Source organism: Mustela nivalis, assembly GCF_964662115.1.
Source record: "Mustela nivalis genome assembly, chromosome: 2".
In the NCBI taxonomy this organism is placed as follows: Eukaryota; Metazoa; Chordata; class Mammalia; order Carnivora; family Mustelidae; genus Mustela; species Mustela nivalis.
Genome location: NC_139021.1, coordinates 116,209,915 through 116,230,955, shown reverse-complemented (window position 1 = coordinate 116,230,955; position 21,041 = coordinate 116,209,915). Strand labels below are relative to the sequence as shown.

The window sequence follows — 21,041 nt, the reverse complement described above, 5'->3', positions numbered from 1 at the left end:
GGGGACATGTTGAGGACCTCTCCTACCCTACAGCTTTCCCTTAAAACAATTAGATTTGGTTTTTGCTGTGATGTAACAACACATGATGTTCCACAACCAAATGCATATTATATTCAAGAACTCTCTTAAAGCCCTGGGGCCATGCTCACTTTCTTACTTGTGATCTGGGATTGATCCTGTAATGAAAAAAACCTTAAAGACATCCTTTGCTTTTTATTCCTTAAATGTTCTAGTCTTTAGAAGCACTGCCCAATACAACTGTCAATATTAATGGCAATGTTCTGTATTTACACTGTACCTTATGGTAGCCACTAGATACATGTGGCTATTGCATGTTTGAAATATGGCTAGTGAGGCTGAGAAACTGAATTCCTAATTTAATTGGGATTTCATTAATTAAATATTATAGCCATGAGTGGCTGGAGTTTGCTATAGTAGACAGTGCAGCAGAAGTGGTCAGGAATGGTTGGCTGACGTTTCCTTTCCTGCTTTCCTGAATTCCACTCTGGAATGTCAGTGTTGGTGTGTCTGGGTTCAAACCCTGAGATTCCCACTATGGTCAAATTATTGAGATCCCCCTAAGCTTCATTTTCCTCATCTGCAAAATGGATACACAAAATCTGCTTTGTGTGGATAATACAAACATTGAAGATAAAGTGTGAACAGGGTCTTGCACTGTGCCTACTTTTTATCAGGCATTTAATGCATTCTAGATTGATCTGGGAAATAGTTTTTGAGGGTTTATTTATTGCTAATGTCAAATACATAGACAAAGCTTTCTATCATAGCCTTTGGAAAGTAGCTCTTCTCCAACACAGGACAATAAGTAAGCTCTCACATGGTGTGAAGAACAAGGTAGATGGCATATGGCTTTCTCATTGCTGGTTGGCAAAACCAAAAGAGAACCAAGCAGTGAACCTTTCTCTGGAGAGAAAATGGCAGGCAATGTAATCTTACATAATCCTACTAAAGTTACAAGCTAGCTGGGCTTTTCTGTGTCTTTCATGGTGTCTCTATGTATCTCAAACCTGGAGAAAAGATAACTCCAAATCATCAATGCTGAGCCTGAGGCATTGATGGTCAACTGGTGAGATGGCACCACCATCTCTACTTCATGAGTCCTGAGAGATAACATGAGAGGATGCTGATGGCCTGGCACCCTGCCAGTGTTCCTCAGGAGTGAGGGTGGGAATGATGCACAGGCCCCCATACTCCTTCCTACAAGGCTGTGCTACATGAATATTCTCTCTGCCCTGGAACACCACTTGCCCCTGTTGTTAGCAGCTACCAGTGAAGACACTCATGTTAATCACATCCCCCTTGCCATCATGTTTACCATGAAATGATGTGATGCTGCACTTTCAGGCTCTTCACGTGAAATGTATTAGCACTGGATGTCACTGTTGTTCCATGCAAATGGAGCCCAAATGTGCCTCTCCCTCAGTGACTTTCAGAATGGCCGGGAGCCTCAGAGAAGAGTTCTTCACATCCTCTGGAAGAACCACACAATACTCCTCAGCAGCCTAGCACTGATATTGCTATTTTCAGATTCTAAATCTAGTCTCTCCCGAGAGCAAGAGTCCAGGGAAGAAGGCCAAAAAACCTCTGAGGCACAGAATTTATATAGACTTAGCCTCCACTCAGATTACTGGAAAAGTCTATTTGTGGGCAAGAAATTCTGTGTTTGCTATACCTTTCCTGAAAACAGCAACTCTTAATACCCTAAATACATATCTGAATCAGAACAAATGACATCATCATCCTATGGAAGAGTTCCAGAAGTATTTCTTTGATAAATGAGACACAAATATTAACTATTGCTTTTTATTCTGGTTACTTCATCACCAAGTAACAGCCAGTAATCAAGGCTATCAAAGCGCCCAGGCTGACCTTTTAAACTGCTCTTGGACATAAGCAAGCACAGCAGGCAATGCATTTTAGGGCAATTACAGGCATAACTCAACTATTTACAAGACACAGCATTGTAAGAGAACAATCTTTCTGGTATTTCTGAGGTAACAGTTAGATCCTGCCACCGTGGTGGCCCATCAGTGGTGGGAAAAGACCAACTGCTCCTGAGGGTGGAAAATAATTTTGTAGTTCAAGTTAGTGAGGGATGGCATTTCTTCTTCCACTACATGCAAAGTTGAATGAGAGTGCTACAGCATTTTTTTTTTCCATCATTTCCCTCACGACAATGTTGCGGTTACTCTAGCAGGGGGTGGAAAACAGATAAGTGTAATTGCTGAATCACAGGATGTATAGGATGTAAATGTTTGCAGGGCAATTAAAAACTATTTGCCTCTTTTTCTTCTTAAAAGGTACAACTCAACAGCAAACGAGTGGGTGTTTTTTTTTTTAAGCAGATAATATTTTAAGTGGCAAGAATATGAAATGGTTTATTGAACACTGATTTTGTGGTCTGGTCTGATGTAATGTAGGAGGAAAAAAGCACAGTATTGTGGATTAGGAAAAATGTGTCATCAAATAACTAAAAATAACTTTTAAGAGAACACCCCCGGGTTATAAATGATCATAGTGTGTGGTGCTGTCAATTATCTTCCCAAGCAGGGGCATCATCATTTGGGGGGAATGTCTAACTGCCAAGTTTCTATTGTAATAAGCCATGGGGTTTGCTTCATTCACACCACCTGTAGGATGGGAATTAAAATAGCCATGTCAGTAAACCTGCATCCAATAATGCCAGTTTTTCTGTATGAACAGCTTTTCTTTTCCACTCTATTCCGGTCCACATGTAAAGATGTCCTGCGTCTCAATCTATATTCCAAATAATATTTTGATTACATTTAACTCATCAGCTGAATTTCTATTTACTACCAGCAGAGATGGAGAAAAATTACACATTCTATATATGTAGAGCTTGTTGGGTTTGCATGAGGGAGGAAAGAGGAAGATTAAACAGTACTCCATACTCCTACAGCAAGGTTAAAATTTACACACTACAATTTAGATGTACAAAAATAGTCATTTATTATGTTCTATGATGGACCTCATTTTGCCCTTGATCTTCTATTTCTCTAATTAAAAGTAAATCTTATATATATGTATATTCCAGGCAAACAAAAAAACCCTTAAATCTGAAGATAAACAGTAACTTTTCTCTTGTGGTTATAAAGGCTCTCAGGTTAATTCAATCTCTTAAGAGTAAATAATCATTTTGGAGTTCTTAACTTTGTGTACTCCTAGGAGCGTACCTAAGGGCATGTAATCTCATGAGCACAAGGAAGAGAACTCTCTAGTTCTGCTAGCCATGGTGACTCTGGCCAGGGAATAACCAGTAAGTCTTAGCATTGGTCTGTGTCCTTCCAGAGTAGATTTGTTGACCTGTCCGGAGAGGATGGCACTAAAGCCAATGTCTCAAGGTAGGCAAGAGTGATTGTTCCCATGAAGCTCAATAAACTCCTTGTGCTAGTTAGGCTCCACATTTTAATTTTCGCTGGCAGCATGGATTTTCTGAGACTTCATGGCCTTTACTTGGGCTTGTCTTTGCACAGGTTTCCTCACCCTGAACCATGGTAACTCTTTGGCAGTTAAGCCTAATTTTATTTAGTTATGCTTACTTCCCCCCCCCCCGCCAAGATTTGTTTGTTTTAGAGAGACAGAGAGTGGAGCAAACGGGCAGAGCGAAGAGAGGAACCCAAGCTGACTCAATGTTGAACAAAGAAGCTCCACCCCAGGACCATGAGATTATGACCTGACCCAAAACCAAGAGTGGATGCTTACCAAAGAGTCTACCCCGGCACCCCACTCTTATGCTTACTCTTAATTTTCACCTACCTACTTCTTCCTTCACACAGTCATACTTGGACACCTGGACCTCTTCCATGTCAAGCAGGGCCTATAGACCAGGCATTTGCTGCCCCAAGGTTGCTATGCTTCTAGACCTTCCCTCTGCCTGTAGTGATCTAGCACTCTGATGTTATTTTGCATGAAGCCAAGGCAAGCAGAGAAGAAGTTTGGATGTTCTCTGATTTGCCTTCAATCGGTCAGGAATCCCAATCAGAGTTTATCAGATTGCCTTTCCTTCTCCCTAACCCTCACCCAAGTGTCCCTGGGCAGCATGCTCATCCTTACCTAAGTCAGCTGATTTTTACAGCTCCTCATTTCCCAATATCAGAGATGGAAGAGCTTTCTAATTCTATCTCTACCTGAAAAGAAACAGGCTCTAATATATATATATATATTAGAGCCCATATATATATATATACATATATATGTATATATATATATATATTTCCCACCCACCCACACACACACAATTGGAGAGCAAGGCTCTCTGCCTTGATTCCAAATTCCATTCTTGATATCAAAAGGAAGATTTAGGATATAGAAATCCTTTTCTCGGGATGCCTGGGTGGTTCAGTGGGTTAAGCCACTGTCTTCGGCTCAGGTCATGATCCCAGGGTCCTGGGATCGAGCCCCAAATCAGGCTCTCTGCTCAGCAGGGAGCCTGCTTCCTCCTCTCTCTCTGCCTGCCTCTCTGTCTGCTTGTCATCTCTCTCTGTCAAATAAAGAAATAAAATCTTAAAAAAAAAAGAAAAAAAGAAAAAAGAAATCTTTTCCTTGTTTCCTCACAAAATCCTGACTTGGTAGATATTATCTTGCTCTGAACTAGAACCAAAACCAAAACCAGAAGAAAACCAAAAAAACCTTGAATTTGGAACTCCAAAGTGAACATGACTTCATTCTTTATTATACCCACTGAATCAATACAAACACTTGATTCTAACTTTGACAGTTATGAGGCAATAAAATTTGGGGAAAATCTTCTTATTTTCATTTATTATTTAAGATTTTATGTACTTGGGAGAGAGAGAGAGAGCAAGAACACCAGGAGGGGAGATGATGAAAGGGAGACACAGAATCCTCAAGCAGACTCCCTGCAGAGCAGGGAGACTGATGCAGGGCTCTATCCCAGGACTCTGAGATCATGACCTGAAGGGAAGGCAAACATTTAACCGACTGAGCCACCCAGGCACTCCCGGGGGGTGGGGGGAAGTCTTTTAAAAATCAGTTTAATAGCTACTTTTCAGTCACTGTTTCTTATGCAGTGCATTTTGCAGTGCATTGACTTTTAGGGGTTTGTTTTTGTTTTTTTTTGCATTGACTCTTTGAAGTTCAAGCTCTAGATTTCTTGAAAGATGTAAGGTCTTTACATTTACTGTAGTGTCTCCTCATAGAATAAATCCCAAGCCTAACTTTGAAAAAAAAATCAGTTTAATGTCGTAGTTTAACGTCATCGGTTTAGTATTATTTCAGTTACATTTCTTAGTCAAAAAATCTCAGTAGTTGCCAATGCTTTTTGAACATGTACAAAGCTCCAAGACACTAAAGGCATATAGGATCCTTCTAGGCTTCCCTCTCATTTCTGTGTGGGAGAAGAGGAGACTTAATGATTCTAAGCTAAGACACAGTCAATGAAGAGAAATTGCCAAAAGTAGATTTTGCCCAGTTCTAGCAGAATTGGGTTCTGAAATTAACACTTAAGGTAAATACTACATTTATAAACATCTGTGAAACTCCTTAAGTTACCTAGAAGTACATGTCAGTCTCTGAAAAAGTAAAAATATATATTATCTTTTGGTTACCTCAATAACCAGGTTATACTCCCAAATAACCAGGTTTTACTCCTGAAAGATAACCAGGTTGTATGAAAAAGATCTCTCTTCAAACTCTTGGTGATACTCACATTACAAACATGGGACCAATGGATCAATAAAACCATCCTTCTTTCTCCAAGGGATGCAGAGTTCAAGCAGTCTAAACTAAATCTGATTATGGTGTAAGGTCACTATGTGAAGGGACACATCCTGATAAATACTGCAATTTGATATTGATATGGATGAGTGTGCTGATAGTGATGAGGTAATGATAATAAGAATAAATGACAATAACACTATTTGTATATCTCTGTGCTAGGCCGGTCATCTCATTTAATCCTTGTCACACTCTGAGGAGGTAGATACTATTATCATCCCTATTTGAAGAAAAGAAAACTGAGAGGTAACACTCAGAGAGATTGATATCTTACAGTCTTAAGTAATCAGCCTAGAGGAGAGGCAAAATATGTTTATTAAAGTACCAGTAATCCTAGACCTATCATTTTCTGATTTTTTCTTTAAGATTTTAGTTATTGATTTGACAGAGAGAAATCACAAGTAGGAAAAGAGGCAGGCAGAGAGAGAGGGGGAAGCAGGCTCCCTGCTGAGCAGAGAGTCCATTCGAGGGTGGATCCCAGGACCCTTAAGATCATGACCTGAGCTGAAAGCAGAGGCTTAACCCACTGAGCCACCCAGGTGCCCCTCATTTTCTGATTAAAAAAAAAATCACAAAAAAGGATAGATTACCCTAAATAGCATAACATAAACATGAATATTTACATGAAAACTATTGCAAAAATACTTATTTCTGCTAGGAAAGAAAAAGAGAGAAACTAATTCTAGGATTAGAATTTGCTGTTACTAAAAAGTTGTATTATTCCCTTGCTTGAAATTCTAATATAAAATAATTAATAAGATTCCTGGGTGCATTCAGAATTGAATAGGTATACTTTCTACTTGATGGGCTTCTATTGTTTCCATATGTATACACCAATTAAAACAATTTCAGACTTAATTTGTTATAACATAACATTATTTTTAGTTTTGCAGAGCATGTTTTTAACATTAGACTTTGTCCCTCTATGCATGTTAATCTTCAAAAACACTTTCTAAATCACCCCTTGCCTGATAAATGTCCATTTGCTTTAGCTTTTTCACTCATGTTCCATAATAATTTTGATTTTTTTTTTTTTCTGAGCCATAAATTGGAGGCAAGGGGGAATGAACCCCATGGGTTTTCTTTCTTCTTTGTAAGTTTATACGAAGGTGAGGAGACATGTCTTTCATTAAGTAGATAGTAACTCCTTAAAGTTTTTGGAACCAGATGGACGAAATGATAACCTCTCCATTGATTAGAATGTCTGATTCCTTCTAAGAGACCCTAAAGGAAGCCAATTAGCATCAGCAGATGTGTGTGCAGTAAAGGAGAGGAAGGAAAAGAGGGTAGTGGTAGCTTTTTGGGGGGACTCAGATGGATAAAAGACAGGATTGCTGGAGGAGGGCAAGGCTAAGGCTAAGGATTTAGTTACAAAGCCAAAGGACACAGTGCAGGGTGGGGGGCGGTGGAGGGGAAGAAAGGGGAAGGATAGTCCCAGATTTGAGGGACAGCTGCTGAGTATGGGTTTAATGGGAATCTGTATGCCCAGGTGTCTGTCAGGAATTTATCCTCAAGAGCTATGAGAAACCAGGAAAGCCCTCAGCTATCACACTTTTACTCTAAGACTGTACTCTGCAACCAAGCATTGTAAGGATGTTAGGTCAAAATAGGGCTCCAATATTCCTCAGGGCTAAGTCCAACTCCCCCAGGTAATCCTGAGCAAAGCCCAGACCAGCACTGCTCAACACAAGGATAATGAGAGCCAGAAAGAGAAAGTTTTAAAGTAACTAATAAAGGAAAAAAAGGGGGGATTAGTTTTAGTATTATACTTTAGCTCAATGGCTATTATATATTATCATTTCAACAATCATTATTTTAAAATATAAATTATCTATTTTACATTATTTTTCTTTAAGTTTTTGAAAGTTAGTGTGCATATTACACTTAGAGACTATAGCACATACTGTGTGGGAGCTAAATTTTTACTAGGAATATATGGTCTGTACTTAGATTTCAGAAAATTTACAGCTGAAAAAGCAGATTCACCTACCGATTTTCCTAATATCTTTAAGTGCTTCCCAATAACTGAGGCAAGTAACAAAAAATCATTTTCTATTAATATTCACATCCACACTAACAAAAATAATTCATCATTCTCTAGAATGAACACCTTGTCTTTGAAACAAAACCATATCAGTTTCTAGGTCTACCCAAATTAAGTAAATTCGTTAACTCTTGTTTCAGCTCAATATTATTAACATCAAATTCAAAGAAATTAATAAATTGAAAAGCAATTCTAAAAGCTTATCAATATCAACAGCATTCCTCAGATTTTTCTCCTTCTTTTTACAGCCATTTACATAATACTGGCAATTACAATTAAAACTCTCTTGTATATTGGTTCACATTAAAAATGTGCAAAATAATTATTACTGAATTGAACTATTAACAGTTTCAATTTTGACAAATTCTTGTACCTGTCTAGCTAGGTTGCAAATACTTCCTTTTCTTAGACCTTCAAATATTGCCTGTGTGTGTGTTTGTGTGTGTGTGTGTGTGTGTGTGTGTGTGTGTTTATACAGTGTGATGATATAAGTGAGAAAACATAAATCCCATTGCCATTTTTCATCATTATTGTTTTTGTTTCAAAAAACCTTGATATGCTGAAAAAGCATTTGACAAAGTACAGCATCCCTTCCTGATCAAAACTCTTCAAAGTGTACGGATAGAGGGCACATATCTCAATATCATCAAAGCCATCTATGAAAAACCCACCGCAAATATCATTCTCAATGGAGAAAAACTGAAAGCTTTTCCGCTAAGGTCAGGAACACGGCAGGGATGTCCACTCTCACCACTGCTATTCAACATAGTACTAGAGGTCCTAGCCTCAGCAATCAGACAACAAAAGGAAATTAAAGGCATCCAAATTGGCAAAGAAGAAGTCAAATTATCGCTCTTCGCAGATGATATGATACTATATGTGGAAAACCCAAAAGACTCCACTCCAAAACTGCTAGAACTTGTACAGGAATTCAGTAAAGTGTCAGGATATAAAATCAATGCACAGAAATCAGTTGCATTTCTCTACACCAACAGCAAGACAAAAGAAAGAGAAATTAAGGAGTCAATCCCATTTACAATTGCACCCAAAACCATAAGATACCTAGGAATAAACCTAACCAAAGAGGCACATAATCTATAGTCAGAAAACTATAAAGTACTCATGAAAGAAACTGAGGAAGACACAAAGAAATGGAAAAATGTTCCATGCTCCTGGATTGGAAGAATAAATATTGTGAAAATGTCTATGCTACCTAAAGCAATCTACACATTTAATGCAATTCCTATCAAAGTACCATCCATCTTTTTCAAAGAAATGGAACAAATAATCCTAAAATTTATATGGAACCAGAAAAGACCTTGAATATAGTTGGTGGCATCACAATTCCGGACTTCAAGCTCTATTACAAAGCTGTCATCATCAAGACAGCATGGTACTGGCACAACAACAGACACATAGATCAATGGAACAGAATAGAGAGCCCAGAAATAGACCTTCAACTCTACAGTCAACTAATCTTCGACAAAGCAGGAAAGAATGTCCAATGGAAAAAAAACAGCATCTTCAATAAATGGTGTTGGGAAAATTGGACAGCCACATGCAGAAAAATGAAATTGGAACATTTCCTTACACCACACACAAAAATAGACTCAAAATGGATGAAGGACCTCAATGTGCGAAAGGAATCCATCAAAATCCTTGAGGAGAACACAGGCAGCAACCTCTTCGACCTCAGCCGCAGCAACATCTTCCTAGGAACAACGCCAAAGGCAAGGGAAGCAAGGGCAAAAATGAACTATTGGGATTTCATCAAGATCAAAAGCTTTTGCACAGCAAAGGAAACAGTTAACAAAATCAAAAGACAACTGACAGAATGGGAGAAGATATTTGCAAAGGACATATCAGATAAAGGACTAGTGTCCAGAATCTATAAAGAATTTAGCAAACTCAACACCCAAAGAACAAATAATCCAATCAAGAAATGGGCAGAGGACATGAACAGACATTTCTGCAAAGAAGACATCCAGATGGCCAACAGACACATGAAAAAGTGCTCCATATCACTTGGCATCAGGGAAATACAAATCAAAACCACAATGAGATATCACCTCACACCAGTCAGAATGGCTAAAATCAACAAGTCAGGAAATGACAGATGCTGGTGAGGATGTGGAGAAAGGGGAACCCTCCTACACTGTTGGTGGGAATGCAAGCTGGTGCAACCACTCTGGAAAACAGCATAGAGGTTCCTCAAAATGTTGAAAATAGAACTGCCCTATGACCCAGCAATTGCACTATTGGGTATTTACCCTAAAGATACAAACGTAGTGGTCCAAAGGGGCACGTGCACCCGAATGTTTATAGCAGCAATGTCCACAATAGCCAAACTATGGAAAGAACCTAGATGTCCATCAACAGATGAATGGACAAAGAATGGATAAAGAAGATGTGGTATATATACACAATGGAATACTATGCAGCCATCAAAAGAAATGAAATCTTGCCATTTGCGACAACATGGATGGAACTAGAGCGTATCATGCTTAGTGAAATAAGTCAAGCAGAGAAAGACAACTATCATATGATCTCCCTGATATGAGGAAGTGGTGATGCAACATGGGGGCTTAAGTGGGTAGGAGAAGAATCAATGAAACAAGACGGGATTGGGAAGGAGACAAACCATAAGTGACTCTTAATCTCACAAAACAAACTGAGGGTTGCTGGGGGAGGGGGTTTGGGAGAAGGGGGTGGGATTATGGACATTGGGGAGGGTATGTGCTTTGGTGAGTGCTGTGAAGTGTGTAAACCTGGTGATTCACAGACCTGTACCCCTGGGGATAAAAATATATGTTTATAAAAAATAAAAAATTAAAAAAAAAACACAACCTTGATATGGAGGTAACAATACATCTTTATAAAATTCTCCCATGACTCACCTAATGAGCACTAGCAAATAACACAAGATTTAATGAATCTGTTGTCTTTTATTTCAATAGTTCCCTAAACTAGCAATAGTTCATGAGCTGTGAATATATGTATATCCATGGCCTTACATTTAAATTTGAATAATTTTAACAGTTGCATTCATGATACTTCTAAGGTTCATGTAGTGAAATAATAAAGAAAACATGAGTCTCTTGTTTTTAAAATTCCAGTGTATTTGAATTTTTGACATAATGTAACTGGAGTCTTTTATAACAGAAAGTGATTTTTTTGGAGATGTATTTGAAATTCTTCTTAACTGAAGTAAGAATCCAAAATATCTACAACACAACTTAATTTTCTAGGTCATAAGCAGCTAACAGCTTTTTTGTGAACTTGGAAGGCCTTTTGAGACAAATGTTACTAAGGTATTAATTGAGCAACATCTCACACTGCATGACTCATCTTAAATCTTAAAGAAAATATTTCAGTTTCTCGAACTTTCAATCAATTGATACCTAATATTTTTAGAAAGACTTTTTGTTTTCCTGGTAACTGTTTGACAGTTTCATTGAAGACCTTTAACTTTTTTTATAAAATGCATTTTTTAATCTTTTTCATGTAATTATTTAACAAAATTGCCATAATTTAAATGACTTATTTTATCATCTATCTAAAAGTGATTTTCTTTTTTTGTGCAAATATCCAAGCCATTTTATAGCATGTCAAGATTATAAGCTCAGGCCCTATTAAAAAAACTTTTAAATGTGTTAGATGTTTAATGATCAAATTTACTCTGCATTTGCTAAAAATATCTCTGAATATCACCCACTTTATTATCTTTAAAAAAGTTTTTAGGGGTGCCTGGGTGGCTCAGTCAGTTAAACAGCTACCTTCAGCTCAGGTCATGATCCTAGCCAGGGTCCTGGGATACAGTCTAGAATTGGGCTCCCTGCTCAGAGGGCAGCCTGCTTCTCCCTCCACCTGTTGCTCCCCCTGCTTGTGTTCTTGCTCACTCTCTCATACATGTTCTTTCTGTAGCAAATAAATAAAATCTAAAAAAAAAAAAAAAAGAATTGTTTACACAGCAAACAAGCAGCCTTTTTGATGTGTCCTATAAAGTGTAATTGCCTCTGTTCATTACATTTTCACATATATTCTTCCAGTTTCTTTTTTTCTTTACTGTTCCCATCAAAATACCAGACTCTTCCTTTTCAACTGGCTGCGCCAGACATATACCTTTATTATAAATTTGAAAATTTGCCCACACTAATATTAATGCCAAAAATAAATATATTATTATTAAAGTGTTTCAATTTAATTACCAATTATAATTTATACAGATAGCACTATAACATAGGCTGTCTAAATAAAAAAATTTACATAAACATATTACAAAAATCACCCCAACTGAACCTATCCTTTGATACTGATTCAACTGGTAGTGTACATAAAAGAAGGAAGTGCTATTCATCATACCCATTACAATGCAACAGTACCTATCTAATGCAATACTAGGGTTAAAGAGAAATGAGTCCTACCAAAACAATAAAACTGTGCTTAACAGAAAAATATTTTATACTGTTTGTTTTTAAACTGAAATTAATAAATTAATAAACTGAAATTAATTAAAACCAAATAAAATCAAACATTCAATTTCGGAGTCTCACCAGTTTCTCAGTAACACTTCCAAGTGCTCACTAGCTACTGAGGGCTAATGGCTTCAACCGTGTAGCAAGCACAGCCCTAGAAACAAGATTTAATGCATCTGTTGTCTTTTATTTCAATAGTTCCCTAAACTAGCAATAGTTTAGGCACACTGTTATCTTTGTCTGTATGGTGGAGACGATTCTCAATTCTCCCCCTACCTGCCACTGACTGCCTCCCACAGTGTGGAGCAGTTATCTTGATAGGACTGGCTTCCAGAATAGTGGTTAGGCCATGTCTGCTAATCTTTGACGGCTGGGTACCAAGAGTTCTCATGGTTGGTGTGGCTTTCTCTCTTAAACTTTTCCCGTGTTTTCTGCTCTTCTGCTTCCAGAATAAAGTGACTCAAGACCCAGCTCCTTAACGCAGACCAACCATTCTGAGCTCTCAGCTGTTCAGATAGCCTGGGGAGAATTTCGACTTAAAATAAACTTACTTCTTTCATCATGCAAACCATCTGGCAGTAAGAAGAGGGCGCTAAGGTAGAAGCTCCACTTGGTGCTTGAGCTCAGATCATCTGTGAATGTTGTCTTCCAGTAAGTTCCAAATGGGGCAGTTAGTAGGTAGTCAACCCCAAAAAAGGGAGGAACTAGTTTATCATGTTTGCCTCTTGTGACTATCTCCTTCTCAAGAACTTTATAGGGGTGGAGTGGTTAGGCTCAGCAATCCTAGATTTCCTAGCTAAATACTACTTGATTATAGCCCAATGTTACACGTATTTCTAATAATTACCATTTTACTTTAATCTTGAGTTGCACTGTCATCTTTGTGAAAATGACCCTGGAGAATAAGGATGGACTCTTTTTATTAACTAATAAATACATGATACTTGGTGCAGGATTGTGTCTTTATCAAGACAGTGATACTGGTCTCTTTCCTGTCATGGCTTGCAAGGAGTCAGCTCATGGATCTGGGAGACCCAAAAATCGAGAGCTTCTTTGCACCCCAGCTGCTGTACCCAATGGCTCTACGGCCATCATCATGTCACAAAATGAATATATTGAGTTACACCAGAAGCGCTATGGCTATTGTGTGGATTACCATGAGAAAAAGAAAGAAATAAGTTCGAGAGAGGCTCATGAACAAAGAAGGCAAAAAAGATGAGTGGTCTGAAAGCTAAGCTCTACCATCAACAGCGCCATGCTGAGAAATACAAATGAAATCAAAATGCATGAAAAGAGAAACACCAAACAAAAGAATGATGAAAAGACTCCAAAAGGAGCAGTACCTGCCTATCTACTGGACAGGGAGGGAGACACAAGCTAAAGTATTTTCCAAAATAATTAAACAAAAATGAAAAGAGAAAGAGGGAAAATGGGAAGTTCCTTTACCCAAAGTTCGTGCCCAGGGAGAAACAGAAGTATTAAAAATTATTCAAACAGGAAGGAGAAAGAAGAAAGCATGGAAGAGGATGGTCACTAAAGTCTGCTTTGTTGAAGACAGCTTTACTTGAAAACCACCTAAACAGGAAAGATCCATTAGGCCAATAGGCTGATGTTTCAAAAAGGCCCATGGAACACATCCTGAATTGAAACCACCTTTTGCCTGCCAATACTTGGTGTAAAAGAGAATCCTTCATCCCCACTATATACAACTTTGGGTGTTACTACCGAAAGTACTGTAATTGAGGTGATTGCGAGTGAGTTGGGCCTGGTGACACAAGGAGGCGAAGTTATTTGGGGAAAATATGCCCAGGTTACCAACAATGCTGAAAATGATGGATGCATAAATGCAGTCCTGCTGGTTTGACAGCGGTTTCAAATAAGTAATTCCTTATAATTACTGAAGCCTTCACACCAGTCGGAAGACTACCATTACTGTGGTGGTTCTGAATACTAACAAACAGCCTTACATATCTGCAGTCATCAGGAGAAATATTTATTTTATTGTGAAAAACATTATAATAGACTTTTATTAAAATCAAAAAAGACAATGATATTAATTATAGTGACAAATTTAAGGTTGAGAGAAGGAATTAATGAGAATATAAATAGATAATATTTCAACTTAAGCCAGAGTCAAAAAGGTCCCCTTAGAGGTCACATTTGATTTACGAATATCTCATAACATTGAATGAGGTTGTACAGTTCCTCATTCCACATCACCCTAAGGCCTATGGTTTAACCCTCTTGATCCCAAAAGTAATTAAGGTGTCCTGGGACACCACTGCCACCTAGTGGTAATTAAAGGAACAGGTTAATCCAGAATTGATTTCCTTATCATACCATTTCTTGTATACATACATTCCACTCTCTGCTGTTTTTCCATCCCCCCGCCTTAGTTAATGTCCTCTATGCTAATTTTTACTACATACACTGAAGGAGAAAATCTGATATGGTGCCTGGAAGTTCACATCTAGAGCTAGACTTTCAAGGTTCACCTCTCTGCTTCACCCCCTCCAACTCTAAGTCCTTAAGACAAGCTGCTTAGTGTTTTTGTCCCTCAATTGCCTCATTTGTAAAATGGAGTAATAATAACACCAACCTCTTAAGAGTTGTTTTGAATACTTAATTATGTAATTTATGTGAAGTGCTAAAATTAAAAGCTGGAATACAAAAAGTGATCAATAAATGTCAACTGCTACCTACACATATCCCTTTTGGTCCCTTCATATTTTCCCTTTCTCTTCCTATTTTCGTTCTTTTTCCAACCCTCTCAAATAAATCTAAATCACATCTGATATATTATTATAATAAATGATTAGAGATATTACCATGTAAAAGGAAAATAATGTACTTTGAGATGAAATTAGAGGTGATGAACCCAACTTGTAATTTTGTGGCAATACTCAGAAGATCCTTTTAGAGTCTCAGTTAAAATTATCATTTGTTTCCTATTTTATTCTGTTCGAGCTGCTTTAAAAAAGTATTGCAGACTGCTGGTATATAAGCAACAGAAATTTATTTCTCACAGTCCAAGGTTAAGGAGCTGAGAGATTCAGTGTTGGGGGAGAGCCTAAGTCCTGGTTCATAGACTACTGTCCTCCTTCTATGCCCTCAGTGATGACAGGGATGAGAGAGCCCTGCAGGCTCTCTTTTTTATAGGGGCACCAATACTACTCATTGAGGGCCTCACTCTCATGACCTCAATACCCCTCACTGAGGCTCCACCTCCATATGCCATCATGTTGGGCGTTAGGATTTCAATATATGAATTTGGGGGTAACACTTTTTAAACTTCCTCTTTTTAAAAATCATCAGCTTTCAAGAAAAAATTTTAAAGTATTTTATTACAATTTCTCTTTTTTAAAGTCAAATCAGTGGCTTAAAATTATTTGAATAACACAAAACATTAAATGAATACTTTCTTGTAAAACCTTTAAACCAGAGACTATTCAAAACTTCTCCTTGGCTCCCGCCTCCTCCAATTCTACAAATGGCCCCAGACATAAAAATCACCCCTTTCATTTCTTCCTGTAGGTCCTTCCCAAGCATTTTTCCATTGCCCCAAATATTTAGAAAACTCCTGACTCTGGACCCTTGTGTTCTGGTCATGGTATCCAATTCTCCAACCCTGTGCTGGGGGGCTTACAAATGTCCCTAGGGAATGGATGGCAGGGATCTGTTGTCTACACTAACAAAAGAATAGCCCAAGGCCCCTCTACCTTACTCCTTGGTCCTATCAAGAAGCTTCCTTTTCTCCAGTAAGGACCCTGGTCTACCTGCTCCTTTCTCTTTGGACCTGTTTTCACTAGTCTTATGAAGAGAAAAATTGTCTCTTGATGTTTTGGAAACTGAAGCAAAATCTTTCCATCTTAGACTTAGGTCAGGACTTTCTTTAAATTTCTGCTTCTGCTTCCCCATGGACTAAGCGTGCCCTCAGGGTTCAAACTAAGAGAAAAGAGAAATATAGAGAAACCAAAAAATTAATACATTGACATGTTAATCTGTCACATATTTATTTATGCATATAAATATATATATGATTTTTATCTTGACTTACCATTTTTCCCACAAATACAACCACTGTGTAGATATTATTTTTAGACTTTTTAAAATTTAACAATCCTCTTGACATAAATTTAAAATATATACATATATATTTTTAAAGATTTTATTTATTTATTTGACAGAGAGAAATCACAAGTAGGCAGAGAGGAGGCAGGCAGAGATGGGGGGAAGCAGGCTCCCCGCTGAGCAGAGAGCCTGATATAGGGCCTGATTCCAAGACTCTGAGATCATGACTAGAGCCGAAGACAGAGGCTCAACCCACTGAGTCACCCAGGTTCCCAAATTTAAAACTATTTATGGAGCACTACTACATCGAATAACTAACGAGTTCATGACTTAGGAAATAAACACTCTAATGGTACTTTAAGAATGTCTTTTTCACTGTTTTGAAGTTCTAATGTGCCAAACTTAGCAAATTTTTTCAACTTTGCTATCTCTAAAATGCATGTGCTTTTTAAAAGTATTAACTTGCAAATGAACTTTATCAAAATAGTCTACTTCTAAAGAGGCAGCCTGTATTTATATTAGAATTTTTCTTAAACCTAGCTAATATTTACTTATTCTCTCAAGAAATTAATTGCTTTAAAAACTTCTTTTGTGGTAAGGTTCTAAAACAACCACCACAACAAAAAGACACTTAGAATATACAATCATATTTTAAATCTTTCCTAAGTGTCTTAAAATATAATTTGATCTTTCTATGCAAAAATTTATATTTAAAAATTTTTGAAAGTGTTTTGCCATTTTCTTTTGTGATAAACTCTACGTAAAGATTTTTCTCAGCAGTATCATTCACAAATCAAAGGACTATTTGTCTAAACAAAAGTGGAATTAAAAGTGAAACTATATTATAGTTTATGAATCAATTAGGATATATATTTAATTCTTACTTCCTGTGCTCAGTGCTATGCACAGAGCAAGTAGCTAAAGAAAACTCATTAACATAGACAAATACTAAAAGGCAAATTTTGTTAAGTTTTAAACAACATAAAAAGCTCACTATAATACTGTGTGTCTTTTGGCTAATTCACAGACACATTTTTCTTTTGCGCAAAATAATTCCCACTTTTTTATTCACAATGTATACCTATGTAACTATTGATAGCTCTACAACCCTTGGACAAATCCTTTTGGAATAGTATTTGTAAATGACATACAAGTACCTATTCCAAGGGTGAACTTTTGCCAAACCAAAAAGTAAAAAGCTTTAGAAAATTTAATTCAACTGTATTTTAAAATATTTAAATATTTTTTATGGAAAAGAGAAGTATAAATCAAGTCATCCTTTAAGTTGTACTGGGTTTATACAGATGGAGTCAGGGAAGTAGATTTTAGGGTAGCAATTGCTATGCTGATAACAATAAGTAAGTTGTGTTCTTCTTGTTAACTTAAATACTTCACTATTCATTAGTTTTCTAATAAACTCAATACTGCATTCAAATTACAAAGTATAGTCAAAAGTTTGGATCCCTTGCATTTCACAACAGTCTTTGATCATCAACCTGAAAAATATTTGTATAGAACCGACTCACCTATAACCTTACATATATAGCCCACGCCTTTGCTACAGACATGTCTTTGGCCCGGAGCAGTGGAAGAGATGAAAGAAAACAAGAAATATGGTTTTCTGTTGCTTGGTCTTTATACTGTTGTAGCACTGAAAATACCACTGTACTTACAGTGGGCAAAAAAAATTATTTTTAAGCCAGTCAGTAATTGGATATTCATCTAGGATATGAAATCACCCTTTATTTTTATTTTTTATTCTTGGCACAGTTAGCACTATGCCAGCATCTCCTGATGTGGTCTCGGGGTAAGCATTTTCACGATCTCATTTTTGCAATTACTATCTCTTTTTCCCAGGTAAGTGGTTAAAAAATGCATGCTGTGCATTTGTGGATTTTTTTGTCTTTCTTAAGGGCTAATTGGTTTACATGCAGTTTTCTGTGGTTAGCCACTGAACTTGGAAGCTGTCTTTTACCTTATGATTCATGGCATCCTTCTCACTGTATCAGGTCCTAGAGCAACTGTTCTGGTGTGGTTAGGCATATAATGATTTTCTCATCATTTCTGTTTTTGTTCCCCATTCTGCATCATTCTGGGTTCTTGCCAAGGTGAAAGGAAAAGCTTAAAATTAATGTAAAAGTTGTATCAACAATGTAAGCTGAAGGAGCAATGCCTAAAATCTAAATATTCACTGCTTGGCTTTTCTGGAACTCTCAGATATCACATAAATGCAATGGTGCAAAGGATTTAGGTATACACCCATGGCTACTCTTTCCTATTTCCTTCCAGATTTCAACATAATTGTAAAATAATATAAGACTATGTACACCCACGTATAATTGGTCTTTAATTTTGACACTAAATTGGTCACTGTTTAGTGATACACACACCTTTCTCCTGGGTACTACGGAAGATATAATACTTATAAAAGATAAACGTCTTCACAGAGGAACATGGTGGCAAGACCACAGGCACATCTTTGATTGCTGGGCAGGGTCCCAGTCTCTGCCCCTCCTTTTCTAAAAGAAAAAGATCTGCATTGTATGATTCCTGGGGGAATTAAGGAACATTTGTTTAACACCTAAACAGTGCCTTCAATATAAATATTATAACATTAGGTACTGTTAGATCATTACAGAGCATTTCATTGATAAGTACTGAACTTCATGGGCTAGACTATGTGAGCATAGACATTTTGACTATCAAGAAAGCTTTTATGGCATTTGAGCTGGGCTTTAATTGAAGAAAGTAGGGCCTAGGACAGAGCAGAATGAAAACAAAAGTAGAAGGTGATTTATCAGGAGAAACCATGAAGACCCACTTGACAGGGATGGGTGATGTGATGAGCAATGCCAAGTAGGATTGTATAAGGTGAAGACGAAAATTGGAAATGTGCTGAATTTTGTGTACTTGCCCGTGTAGTTTTTTAAATCTATAATATAAACTTAGAAACTCTTCAGAAAGCCTTTTCCTTTCTAAGGAGAGCCTAATGTCTTTAAACCAGAGACTCAATCCCAGGATCACAGATGATTCCTACACATTTTCATGGTCTTTGTCTGGACAACAGTTAAATTATTTCAACAACCAGTCCACTAAGATGAGAACTATTAAAAAAAAAAAAACAAAAATACTTACCTATTTGAGAGCAATGGCCTTAAAAATACAGGAAAAAAGAAAAGCTGCTCTGAGGTAGGAGGAGAATTACAGAAAAAGTGGGGTGCTGAATATTCACAGATACATTTACATCATCACAGTGGTGGAGCCTAAACAGAATGTGAGATCTATAATAACTAAGTCTGTGTGCTATTTTGCAGGGCTTTCTTTGTTCCTAATGTCCTACTTCCTTTCAAGTTTAGTTTTTCATTCTTTTTTTTTTTTTAATATGTCTTTATCCTCTCAAAATCTCAGAAAGATTGAAATTAAAAAAGTATGTATTTTTAATTTAGAAACATTAAAAAAAAAAGAAAGATTGAACTTAGTTACCTCTGCACACATATTTTTACATTTTATACAAATTAGATCTTATGGAGAAGATAATACCCAGTACCTTCTTGCTGCTTGGCCACTGCCTGGTCTAGGGTTCTGGCTTGATTCACTGCTTGCCTAAGGACAGACCAGTGCATACCTGGAAGTCTTCCACTAATTCAATGGCATACCTCACTAATGACTGGCTAGACAGGCTGGTGTTTCTTTAAAATGCCAGCCATGTATGTAGCATTCTTTTACTCCCTGAAACACAGAAACCCTTGTACAAACATGGGCCAAGTCCAAACTCCATGTGATGTGTGTCTTATGTTATTCAAACATCTATTAGTTGGACAGAGTGGCCAAGAAGTCCTGGAAAATTATCCTACCCTCTACACATACTTACGTCAGTTCTCTCCAGAGTAGATCAATGTGTAATAAATGGCAAGTAACAGCATAATAGAATATGACTCAAAAAATAATAAACCAGCTTACCTGCTCAAAGCTCTCTTTTCAACCGACCTGAAAAAAGTCTGAAACTTCTGCCCACTTCTTACATGAAAGCATTAACTTCAAAAATATGTAAAAATGTGTTATTTATGAGTATAATGTGTCACCCATAATGACTTTAGCAGGATGGGTGACTAAGGGAATGGGACAGAGGACAGGTTACTTTTATTCAGACAGATGGAAACATGGGGCTCTAGAGCATGATGAACTTTCCAGACACTCCAGGATAGACTCGCCATACACTGCAGTCCCACAGATAAAGAGGAAGCTCCTCAAAAATATTTGGATGGGAAAAGGTTCAATAAAAAAGTACTGGGCTATTGAAATGATCTGTATTTATTTTAAATATTGTATGTGGAATATATTTATAAAATATTAATTTGCCACTCCCAAGCTAGTAGAACCTTTAGATAAATCACTCTTATGTTGTACTGATCCACTGACATATGGACACCAAATACTGTAAGATCTTATTCAAGAACACACTTGAATACACCATGAATAATATTAGCAATATATCCAAAGTACTTTTAGATTTCTAATTAACAGTGCACAAATTTGAAAAACTCAATCTTATAATATCTATCTTTAAGAATACTTTTAGGGGCGCCTGGGTAGCTCAGTGGGTTGGGCCACTGCCTTCGGCTCAGGTCATGATCTCAGGGTCCTGGGATCGAGTCCTGCATCGGGCTCTCTGC

General features: G+C 37.3%; 1 long non-coding RNA gene and 1 pseudogene across 2 annotated transcripts in view; one reads left to right on the top strand and one right to left on the bottom strand.

Moving 5' to 3' along the window:
* The window catches only part of LOC309859507, a 30,819-nt gene that overhangs the window by 5,755 nt on the left and 4,023 nt on the right, over window positions 1-21,041 (bottom strand). The window lies entirely within an intron of this gene.
* On the top strand, window positions 13,394-14,205 carry LOC309858944 (ribosome biogenesis protein NSA2 homolog pseudogene; annotated as a pseudogene). Its single transcript has one exon. The product of its transcript is annotated as a ribosome biogenesis protein NSA2 homolog pseudogene (transcript).